Consider the following 12646-nt stretch of genomic DNA (forward strand, 5'->3'; position numbering starts at 1 on the left):
AAGAAGAAATACAATAAGATCTAGGATATAACACCATTTATGTAGGCTAAAGTCACACCTACCCATAAAAGAGCACTGTATATCTTTTAGGAATGTCTATATACCCAAGGACATGCATTAAACACATTATAGTGAGTCTCTTATGGGATAGAGAGAAGGATGAATAAATAGGGTATGAATGGGGGAAAAAATAAAAGAGGATACCTCCTTACCAGAGATGAAAAATGGTATACCTGAGCTGAAGAGATTTCTCCAACTCTCTCTACTGGAGGGAAGGAAAATTGCCCTTGAAAAGTTTCACACAGATGGTCAATATAAGGACATCAGGAGAGTCTCCTTAATGACTGGAATAGTTGGTGGCTATATAAAACTTGGGTAGCTATTTCAAAGGAAGGACCATAAAGATGCTTCAGGCAACTTAGGGGAATTCCAGGTTGGCACAGGAAATTATGTGGATGAGATAACAGGTAAAGGCTCGGACTCACAGAGGACAGGTCGGGGCGTTGTGGGGCTGGAATTACAGTGGCAACTACAGGGCAGACCCACACTGAAAGGAAGCAGAATGCAGTGGATCCTGTCCAGTCCTGGGGAAAGTGTCCCATGATGGCCAGACCTCCTGACTAGAATGACCCTACTCGGAGAGGGGACCAGGAGCAGGATTTGTTTGATCAAAGGAGTCTTTGGGGAGACTTCACACTGATGAGTCCCAAAAGCAGTATATGGAGAAACATGCAGGGAGAGCAAACATTTGGCCCAAAGGCAAGGAGATGGAAAAATGCAGGAAGGCACTCTGATGCATATGGTGGGGAAAGGAAAGAAACAAAGAAATAGTTGAAATTTGTAGAAACCTATGTGTCTAGGCTGGGAGCAGTGGCTCATGGCTGTAATCCCAGCACTTTGGGAGGCCGAGTTGGGTGGATCGTCTGAGGTCAGGAGTTCAAGACCAGCCTGGCCAATATGGTGAAATCCTGTCTCTCCTAAAAATCTCAAAAATTAGCTGAGTGTGGTGGCGCATGCCTGTAGTCCCAGCTACTCAGGAGGCTGAGGCATGAGAACTGCTTGAACCAGGGAGGTGGAGGTTGCAATGAACCAAGATCATGCCACTGCACTCCAGCCTGGGTGACAGAGTGAGACTCTGTCTCAAAAAACAAAAACAAAAAAAGTATGTGTCTAAACACAATGTGTGGTATCCTGGAACAGGAACAGGACATAGGCCGGGTGCAGTGGCTTACACCTATAATCCCAGCAGTTTGGGAAGCTAAGGCAGGTGGATTACCTGAGGTCAGAAGTTCGAGACCCGCCTGGACAACATGGTGAAAACCTATCTCTACTAAAAATACAAAAAGTTAGCCAGGCATGGTGGTGGGCACCTGTAATCCCAGCTACCCGGGAGGCTGAGGCAGGAGAATTGCTTGAACCTGGGAGGTGGAGGTTGCAGTGATGCCAGATCACGCCACTGCCCTCCAGCCTGGGCGACACAGTGAGACTCCATCTCAAAGAAAAAAAAAAAAAAAGAAAAAGAAACAGGACATAAGTGGAAAACTGGTAGAATCTGAATAATATCTGTAGTTTAGTTAATCGTACTGTAACACTGTTAATTTCTTAGTTTTGACAAATGTGCTACAGTATGTCATGTTTTAATAATAAGGCAAGCTGAGTGAAAGGTATACAAGAACTCTCTCTACTATCCCTGCAACTTTTCTGTAAACTTAAACTTATTCCAAAAGAAAAAGAAAAAAAAAGGCCAGGCATGGTGGCTCATGCCTGTAATCCCAGCACTTTGGGAGGGCGAGGAGGGCGGATCACGAGGTTAGGAGATCAAGACCATACTGGCCAACATGGTGAAACCCCGTCTCTACTAAAATACAACAAATTAGCCGGCCTGTAGTCCCGGCTACTCAGGAGGCTGAGGCAGGGGAATCACTTGAACCTGGAAGGCGGAGATTGCAGTGAGCCGAGATCACGCCACTGCACTCAAGCCTGGAGACAGAGTAAGACTCTGTCTCAAAAAATAAAAAAAGAAAAAAATTTAAAAAAAGGAAAAGCTGCAGCTGAAAAGTGTGTAAAATAAATTAAAATAGGCAAATATATCAGTCAGGCATCTTATATATTAACATAAGATGTGTGTGTATATATGTGTTTATATGTGTGTGAATTTTAAAGTTTGAAAGAATTTATACCAAAGTACTATTATCTCTAAATCATATTATTACTAGGATGTAGAACTATAAGTTACTAATTCTCTTCTTTGTGCTTTTCTGTATTATTTGAATATTCACTATAAAAATGTGTAACTTTTGGCCGGGCGTGGTGGCTCACGCCTGTAATCCCAGCACTTTGGGAGGCTGAGATGGGTGGATCACGAGGTCAGGAGATCGAGACCATCCTGGCTAACACGGTGAAACCCCGTGTCTACTAAAATACAAAAAAAAATTAGCTGGGCGTGGCGGTGGGCGCCTGTAGTCCCAGCTACTCGGGAGGCTGAGGCAGGAGAATGGCGTGAACCCGGGAGGCGGAGCTTGCAGTGAGCCGAGATTGCGCCACTGCATTCCAGCCTGGGGGACAGAGCGAGACTCCGTCTCAAAAACAAAAACAAAAACAAAAACGTGTAAATTTTTTTAATTGGAAGAAAAAAACTGTCCCGGCACAGTGGCTCACACCTGTAATCTCAGCATTTTGGGAGGCCGAGGCAGGCGGATCACATGAGATCAGGAGATAGAGACCAGCCTGGCCAACATGGTGGAACCCCGTCTCTACTAAAAATACAAAAATTAGCCAGGCGTGGTGTTGGGCGCCTGTAATCCCAGCTACTCGGGAGACTGAGGCGGGAGAACAGCCTGAACTCAGGAGGCGGAGGTTGCAGTGAGCCAAGATCCCACCACTGCACTCCAGCCTGGGCCATACAGCGAGACTTACTCAAAAAAAAAAAAACAAAAAAAAGAACGAACTCATTTGGGCCTGCCTGAAAGAACAGTGTCATGCTCAGAAGAGACTTCTCTGGATGTCTTGAAAAGATTCTGACACCCTCTGGGTCCTAGGCTCACCCTCTCCCAAGGTCAGGTTTGAGTAAATCTCTTGGAGACAAGCAATTTTCTTCTCCTTTGGCAGGATCCACAAGTCAAAGAAAAAGTGTCCGCTTCTAGGGGTGTTCAGGGGAAAGTGTGTATGCTCTTATTGTTGGTCAGAGAGCTATGAACGTGTCTACCTGTTACTGTGCATGTATTCAGATGTACAGTATGAAATTTATGTGTGGTCCAACACTATTTGTATTTATTCTTACTTATTCTTCCTTTCTTCTCGGTCTTTAGTATTTCTCTCTCTCTTTTTTTTTTTTTTTTTTTTGAGACAGTCTTGTTCTGTCGCCCAGGCTGCTGGAGTGCAGTGGCACGATCTCAGCTCACTGCAACCTCTGCCTCCCGAGTTCAAGCGATTCTCACGCCTCAGCCTCTTGAATAGCTGGGATTATAGGTGTGAGGCGCTGCACCTTTTATTTATTTATTTATTTTAAGACAGGGTCTCATTCTTTCACCCAGGCTGAAGTACAATGGCATAATCATGGCTCACCACAGCCTCAAACTCCCAGGCTCAGGTGATCCTTCCATTTTAGCCTTCTGGGCAGCTGAGACTACAGGTGCGCACTACCATGCCTGGCTAATATTTTGTATTTTTTGTGGAGACAAGATTTCACCATGTTGCCCAGGCTGGTCTCGAATTCCTGGGCTCATGTGATCCACCTGTCTCAGTCTCCTAAAGTGCTGAGTTTACCAGTATAAGCCACCGCACCCAGCCTAGTATTTCTTTTTTTTTTTTTCTTTTTGAGACGGAGTCTCACTCTGTCCCCCAGGCTGGAGTGCAGTGGTACCATCTCGGCTGACTGCAATCTCCGCTTCCAGAGTTCAAGAGATTCTTCTGCCTCAGTCTCTGGAGTAGCTGGGACTACAGGCACATACCACGAAACCCAGCGAATTTTTGTATTTTCAGGAGAGACAGGGTTTTGCCATGTTGGCCAGGCTGGTCTTGAACTCCTGACCTCAGGTAATCCACCCACCTCGGCCTCCCAAAATGTTGGGATTACAGGCGTGAGCCACTGCGCCCAGCCCCAGCCTAGTATTTCTTAATTACAAAAGTAATGGGCCCGGCGCGGTGGCTCACGTCTGTAATCCCAACACTTTGGTAGGCAAGTGGATCATTTGAGGTCAGGAGTTTGAGACCAGCCTGACCAACATGGTGAAACGCCGTCTCTACTAAATAAAAATAATAAAAAAAAAAATTAGCCCTGCGTGGTCTAGACAAGGAAGACTGGGGCCCTGGGGGGAAGACTGAAGGGGAAAGACCCTTCCAGACAAAGGGTAGGTCTGTATGGAGGCCCTGAGGTGGGACAGAGTGTGCTGAGGCGGAGGAATATCGCGCCCAGTGTGCGTGGAGAGAATCTGGGAAGCCAGACTGATGAGGAAGACTGGGCCAGGCCAAGCTCCGTAGGCTGCGGATTTAGTTTCCCCAACAGTGCGCGAAGGAACCTGCACCTTTGGAACCAGCAATACTTAGAAGTGCTTTCTTTGTTCCATTTTATCACTGTGTGAACACTCCTTGATTTTCGATGAAAGCCTTTTTGAGAAGAGTGTAACAGCTCACATTAAGATGATCAGATTCAAAATGCACATCAAATTTACTTTACGATGTTAACCAAATTCCCCAGATCCCTGTGCATCCCAGCATATTTCTTCTATTTTAGGACCTAAAGTATGAGAGAAATTTCCTGTTTCTGCAAAACTAGTTTGTTCTTGTAAAGCAAATTGTGCTTGCTCTGTTCAGCTTGCGTTCCTGGATGCTCCCTCTGGGGGTCCTGGATCCTGCCTTGTCCTGGCCAATAAAATGCAAGTCCTGGTGGGAGGCAGAGCACTGGGCTGGGCACATGATCTTTCCAGCCACGCTTCCCAGTTCTCTCTACAGTGCTGCCATGCTGCCAAGCACAGGTCCCGCAGTGTCTCCTCTGGGCTCCCATAGCATCCTGGGGTAAACCTATTATTGCAAGCGCCATACTGTCATTTGATTTCTCCTACTGGTGCTCAATAAGTACTTATTTAATGGATATATTGTATTAGAACAGGGTTAGACGATATCTAAATTATAGTGCATCATTCAATGAAATACTAGGCAACCATAAAAAGAACAATGTATATTGTTCTTTTCATATATATTTGATATATAATTATAATTGATATATATTTGCAGATATAGAAAGATGCCCATGAGGGCCGGGCATGGTGGCTCATGCCTGTAATCCCAGCACTTTGGGAGGCTGAAATAGGAGGATTGCTTGAGCCCAGGAGTTTGAGACCAGTCTGAGCAATATAGTGAGACTCTGTCTCTACAAAAAATAAAAAATAAAAAAATTAGCCAGGTATGATGGTGCATGCCTGTTGTCCTAGATACTCAGAAGGCTGAGGAGGGAGGATTGTTTGAACCCAAGAGTTCGAGGATGCAATGAGCTATGATGATGCCACTGCACTCCAGCCTGGGTGACAGAGTGAGACTCCAACTCTAAAAAAGAAAGATGTCCATGAGCTGTTAAGTAAAAAGAGAAAGTTATGGAACATATATAGTACAGTATTATTTTTCTTTTTAAAAAGTATATATATGGCCAGGCGTGGTGGCTCACACCTGTAATCCCAACACTTTGGGAGGCTGAGGTGGGCAGATTACAAGGTCGGGGGTTCGAGACCAGCCTGGCCAAAATGGTGAAACCCTGTCTCTACTAAAAATACAAAAAAATTAGCCGGGCATGGTGGTCGCGCCTGTAATCCCAGCTACTCGGGAGGCTGAGGCAGGAGAATCACTTGGACCTGGGAGGCAGAGATTGCAGTGAGCCAAGATCGCACCATTGAACTCCAGCCTGGGGAACAGGGCGAGACTCCATCTCAAAAAAAAAAAAAAGTATGTGTGTGTGTGTGTGTATATGTGTGTGTGTGTGTGTGTGTGTGTGTGTGTATATATATATAAAATATACGCACACACACATACATATATGAGAGACATCTACTTTTTTATTTACACATTTCTGTGGTATTTGAATTTGTCACAGTACACAGGCATAACCTCTGTAATTAAAATGAATAAATGAGTGATTGAATTCATAAATAAATAAGGGATTTTTTTTTTTTTTTAGGGTTCTCAGAGTGGTGAATTGAGAAGAAAATTCAGTCCTTAAGTTTTTCTCTCCAACCTATTTACCAAGTTTTGGACCTGTGCTTTCAACTTTTTATTTTATTTTTATTTTTGAGACAGGGTCTCGCTCTGTTGCCCAGGCTGGAGTGCAGTGGCACCATCTCGGCTCACTGCAGCCTCTACCTCCCAGGTTCAAGCAATCTTCCTGCCTCAGTCCCCCAAGTAGCTGAGACTACAGGCACGTGCCACTACGCACTGCTAATTTTTGTATTTTTAATAAAGATGGGGTTTTGCTATGTTGCCCAGGCTGGTCATATTTTATTTTATTTTGTGACAGGATCTTGCTCTGTCAGCCAGGCTGGAGTGCAGTGATGTAATCAGAGCTCACTGCAGCCTTGAATTCTTGGGCTCAAGCAATCCTCCTTTCTCAGCCTCCCAAGTAGTTAAAATTACAGGCATGCACCACCACGCCCAGCTAATTTTTTAAATTTTTGTAGAGATGGGGTCTTGCTATGTTGCTAATCTGGAATACCTGACCTCAAGCAATCTTCCTGCCTTGGTCTCCCAAAGTACTGGGAGTATAGGAATAATCGACCATGCCAGGCCTCAATTTATTTTTGAAAAGATGTTTATGATATGATAAAAAAATAGATTCAGAACAGTATAACCCCAGTTATGGGAAAAAATTTATATATATTTATATTTTGGTGAAAAATACATATATATATATGCATACTGTTTTTTTGAGACAGAGTTTCACTCTATTGCCCAGGCTGGAGTACAGTGGCAGGATCTTGGCTTGGCTCACTGCAACCTCCACCTCCCGTAATCAAGCAATTCACCTGCCTCAGCCTCCCAAGAAGCTCGTACTACAGACACACCACATCATGCCTGGCTAATTTTTGTGTTTTTGGCAGAAATAGTGTTTCACTGTATTGGCCAGGCTGGTCTCGAACTCCTGGCCTCAAGTGATCCACCCACCTTGGCCTCCCAAAATGCTGGGATTACAAGTGTGAGCTATCATGCCCGGCCCTACGATATGTATATATTTCTTTAACTATCAGAGACAATAATGACAGCTTAATTTTCCTTTTTGACTATTTCCATATTTCTTTTTATTTAAGATTCACTCATGCATTCAATAAATGTTCATTGAGCATCTGCTATGTGCCTGACATGGTGCTTTTTCTTAAGCTCATAGTCTGGTGGGAAGACTCACAAGAAAATAATATAGTTTGTGAGGATGTATAATACCAAATACTATGGAGTCATCCATCTGCCAGGAGGGTCCAGGGATGACCAGGGAAGGCTTCACAGGGGAGGTGCTGCTTAAGCTGAGTCTTGAGGAATGAGGAGGAGTTTGTCAGTTGGACTGGGTGAGAAAGGGCATTGCAGAAAAAAGAGACCATCTTGCATAAAGTACCTTTTATAACAATACAGAGGAGTGAAAGAGGACATCCTTTTCATGAACATTCAGTTGGTCAATGAGGCAGAAGCACAGGGGACATGAGGGGAAGAAGAGCTGAGAAACAGACACCCTGGAAATGGTAAGGAACCTTTGAGAGACCTTATATGGAATGGAGTGCAGGCATTGTTGCCCCATTTAAGAGTTGAGAAAACTGAGTCACAGGTTAAATGACTTGCCTAAGGTCATGTTAGGAGATGAGACCAAGCTGGAATGTAACTTGAAAGTTTTTATGCTTCCAACCACAGTGCTGGGCCAGGCCCCGTCCTTGAGATCCCTCTGATGTTCTGGCTTGAACCACTTCAAAGCTGTTAGGAAAGAAGAAGAGGGCTTACCCCACTGGGCTCTGACCACACTGGCCACACACTTGGCGCACTCTTGTACCCACAGCCACAAGAGAACGTTTTCTGAGTCTTTCCCAGAAAATGGCATGTACACATCCAACCTTGAAGTTGGTGGGTAACCTTCAGAAATGATGAAGGAGGTGGATTTCCTGGCATCCTGCCTTGCTGGGGAGCTGCTTCCCATCCTTGCTGCCAGGATTAAGTGGCACTTAGGCCTCTTATTCCCCAGAACAGGGAGTCATGGATGTGGCAGGAGCTCAGATTGAGTGATTTATTTATTTTTCATTTTATTTTATTTTATTTATTTATTGAGACAGAGTCTTACTCTGTCACCCAGGCTGCAGTGCCGTGGCTTGATCTCGGCTCACCGCAACCTCCGCCTCCTGGGTTCAAGCAATTCTCCTATCTCAGTCTCCCGAGTAGCTGGGATTACAGGCACCTGCCACCACGCCCGACTAATATTTATATTTTTAGTAGAGACGAGGTTTCACCATGTTGGCCAGGCTGGTCACTCCTGACCCCAGGTGATCCATGCACTTCAGCCTCCCAAAGTGTTGGGATTACAGGCATGAGCCACTATGCCCAGCCTTATTTATTTGAGACAGAGTCTCACTCTGTCGCCCAGGCTGGAGTGCAGTGGTACAATATCGGCTTACTGCAACCTCACCTCCCAGGTTCAAGTGATTCTTCTGCCTCAGTAGAGATTACAGGTGTGCGCCACCATGACTGGCTAATTTTTTTTTTTTTTTTGTATTTTTAGTAGAGACAGGGCTTCACCATGTTGGCCAGGCTGGTCTCGAACTCCTGACCTCAGGTGATCCACCCCCTTTAGCCTTGCAAAGTGCTGGGATTACGGGCATGAGCCACCATGCCCAGCTAGATTGAGTGTTTTATGATGCTGCATAGACTTTGGGATAGGAAAGACCTGATTTCTCACCCTCACTCTAATGGCTAATGAAAAGACTGACAATTCCATAGGCTGACAAGGATGTAGAACAACTAAAACTTTCGTACAGGGCTACTGGGAATATAAAATGGCCCAATCTCTTTGGAAAATTGTTTGGTGTACTTAATAAAGTTAAACATATTTCTCCCTAATAAGAATGTTCATGGCAGTGTTATTTGAAATAGCCTAAAACTGGAAAAAAAAATCCACATATTCATCAACAGGAGGATGGATAAATAAATTGGGTGGTAGATTCATAAAACGGAATACAATTCAGCATAAAAAAGGAACATACTGCTGGTACAACAATGTGGGAAAATCCACAGACATACTATACAGAACAGAAAAAACCACATGCAAGAATATGATTCTGTTTTTTCTTTTTCTTTTTTTGGGGGAGACAGTCTAGCTCTGTTGCCCAGGCTGGAGTGCAGTGGTACCATCTCAGCTCACGGCAACCTCTGTCTCCCAGGTTCAAGTGATGCTCATGCCTTAGCCTCCTAAGTAGCTGGGACTACAGGTGTGCACCACCATGCCCAGCTAATTTTTTGTATTTTTGGTAGAGATGGGGTTTCACCATGTTGGCCAGGCTGGTCTCGAACTCCTGACCTCAGGCAATCTGCCTGCCTCGGCCTCCCAACATGTTAGGATTATAGGCGTGAGCCACCACGCCTGGACAATATGATTCTATTTATACGAAGTTCGAGAACAGGTAAAATTAATCTATGAGAATAGAGGTCAGAATATTGGTTACATTGGAGGTTAGGGGGAGTGAGTTTTGCTGGAAAGGGGCATGAAGGAACTTTGGAGTGTGATGAAAATAGTCTCATTTTGATCTGGGTGGTGGCTACATGCACGTATATGGTATAAGTGTGTACCACATGTTATGTGGACAATTATGTGGACATGGCCTAATATGTTACATAGTAGGCATATGTAAGTTATGGCTCAATCAAGTACTATGTGAGAGAGAAAGGAGGAGGAGGAAGAGGAGAAAGAAAGGAAGAAAGAGAGGGAAAGAAAGTAAAAGAAATCCTGATTTTGATTTTGGTTTCCAGTTCTGCCCCTGTGACCCTTGGACAATTGACAACATTTCTGAGCCCCTTTCCTCACCCATAAAATGAGGATCACGGGCGGGGCTAGGGGGCTCACACCTATAATCTCAGTAATTTGGGAGGCCAAAGCGGGAGGATCGCTCGAAGTCAGGAGATTGTGACCAGCCTGGGCAACAAAGTGAGGCCTGTCTCTACAAAATAAAATTTTTAAAAAATTAGCCGGGTGTGGTGGCATTAGCCTATAGTCCTAGCTACTCAGGAAGCTGGGGTGGGAGGATCCCTTGAGCCCAGGAGGTCAAGGCTGCAGTGAGCCCTGATTGCCTCACTGGACTTCAGTGTGGGCAACAGAGCAAGTCCCTGTCTCTAAAATAAAATAAAATAAAATAAAATAAATAAAAAGGGATCCTAATAGTACCTCTCTCATAGGGTTGTTTGAGAGTCAAATGAGATAACGCACAAAAATCTCTTAGCCCAAGAGCCTGAAACACCGTAAAAGTTCAGGAAAATGTATTCTTACTGTTGGCCCCTTACCTACCGTCTCCTCCACCGGAGCTGGCCCCTGAAACCTCACCCCAAAGAATGGTTTCCGCCCCCAGGTTATGTCAGGTCTTTAGGTGGAACTCTGAGCCCCACATCACTAAATGCTGTCATGCCCACAGGATCCAGGAGGCTCCAGTGACTAGAAAGAAGTTTCATCAAATTTGAACAGGAAGCAGCAGTGGCAGCTGATAATCTGTGACCTGAATATAGCTATACACTATCTCACTGTGGTTTCTGGTTTCCCTGGCAGAGGAAACGCCCACAACTTTCTTGAAGTTATTCTAAACACTCAGTTCCTTGTTTGGCTTTGGCAGGATAATGTTACCCCTGGGTGCCCCTGTGCTTTGGGCTGTGACCTCCCTGCCAGCCTGAGGCTCCAGCTCTTCAGCCAACCTGTGGGGCAACCATCCCTTCCACTCAGTGGGCAGTGACAGGAACAGACCAGGAAAGAGGCCACTCGTATCTGCAGCCATTGGAAAGAGGGGGGAAAAAAGCAAGAAACTTTAAATACAGCATCCACTTCTTGTTCCTCTTCAAGAAACCAGGCAGGCAGGACTGACATGCTGTGACTGAGCCACCAGCTGCTTCTCACCATCACTAGTTTCTAAATTACACTCCATTCCCAATTGCTTCTCTCTGGTTCTGTTCTCAGGAAAACAAATCTGTCCTCCTGGTTCCTCTACGTCCAGATGAAGAGCTGAGTCCAGGCCCAGGACACAGGTTTGGCAGAAAAGCCCTGTGAATTCTTGTTATTGTAAAACCCAGAGTCCAAGAGGCTCCCAGCCAATGTAGGCAAAGTTTGTTTTTGCCTTCTGTTCCCCGGCCACCCCCTGCTCACTGTTGTCTACCAAAGCTTTGATGACATCGTATCACTTATCACTGCATCTTCTGGATTATTCATTCTGAAGAATTCAGGATTTCCTGTGTTCCCCCTCTCAGGAGTACTTATATTTTAAGAGAAACCTTGAGATAGTAATACTTACTTAGATTACTGCCTCTAACTGACACCTGTGTTTGGTAGGGAGAGGAGGGCTTTGGGCTCTCTCTGGCCCCCTGGTGGCCACCACTGCTCCAGATGTGGATATGTGGATGACATGGCATGACTTTTCTTTTTCTTTCTTTCTTTTTTTTTGAGATGGAGTCTCGCTCTGTCGCCCAGGTTAGAGTGCAGTGGTGTGATCTCGGCTCACTGCAACCTCCACCTACCAGGTTCAAGTGATTCTTCCGCCTCAGCCTCCCCAGTAACTGGGACTACAGGTGCACCACCACGCCTGGCTAATTTTTGTATTTTTAGTAGAGATGAGGTTTCTCCATGTTGGCCAGGCTGGTCCTGAACTCCTGACCTCGTGATCTGCCCACCTCGGCCTCCCAAAGTGCTGGGATTACAGGCATGAGCCATCATGCCTGGCCATAGTTTTTTTCTTTCTCTTTTTTCTTTTCTTTTCTTTTTTTCTTTTTTTTTTTTTTTTTTGAGACAAGATCTCACTCTTACTCTGTTGCCCAGGCTCGAGTGCAGTAGCACCATCACGACTCACTGCAGCCTCAACCTCCAGGGCTCAGGTGATCCTCCTGCCTCAGCCTCCCAAGTAGCTGGGACTACAGGCACACACACCACACCTGGCTGATTTTTTTTTTTTTTTTGTATGTTTTGTAGAGACGGTGTCTCAGTATGTTGCCCAGGCTGGTCTTGAACTCCTGGACTCAAGCAATTTGCCTGTCTTAGCCTCCCAAAATGTTAGGATTACAGGTGTGAGCCACTGAGCCCACCTAAAAGATCTTGTAAAGATCTTTTTTTTTTTTTTTTTACAAGACCAGGCACGGTGGCTCACACCTGTAATCCCAGCACTTTGGGAGGCCAAGGTGGATGGATCACCTAAGGTCAGGAGTTCGAGACCAGCCTGGCCAGTATGGTGAAACCCCGTCTCTCCTAAAAATACAAAAAATTAGCTGAGCGTGGCAGTGGGTGCCTGTAATCCCAGGTACTCGGGAGGCTGAGGCAGGAGAATTGCTTGAACCCAGGGTGGGCACGGAGGTTGCAGTGAGCCATTGTGCCACGGCGCTTTCAGCCTGGGCGACAGAGTGAGGCTCCGTCTCAAAAAAAAAAAGATAATGTTTTGTTTGTTTCCTGAAG

Source organism: Piliocolobus tephrosceles, chromosome 9 (assembly GCF_002776525.5).
Source record: "Piliocolobus tephrosceles isolate RC106 chromosome 9, ASM277652v3, whole genome shotgun sequence".
Classification (NCBI taxonomy): Eukaryota; Metazoa; Chordata; class Mammalia; order Primates; family Cercopithecidae; genus Piliocolobus; species Piliocolobus tephrosceles.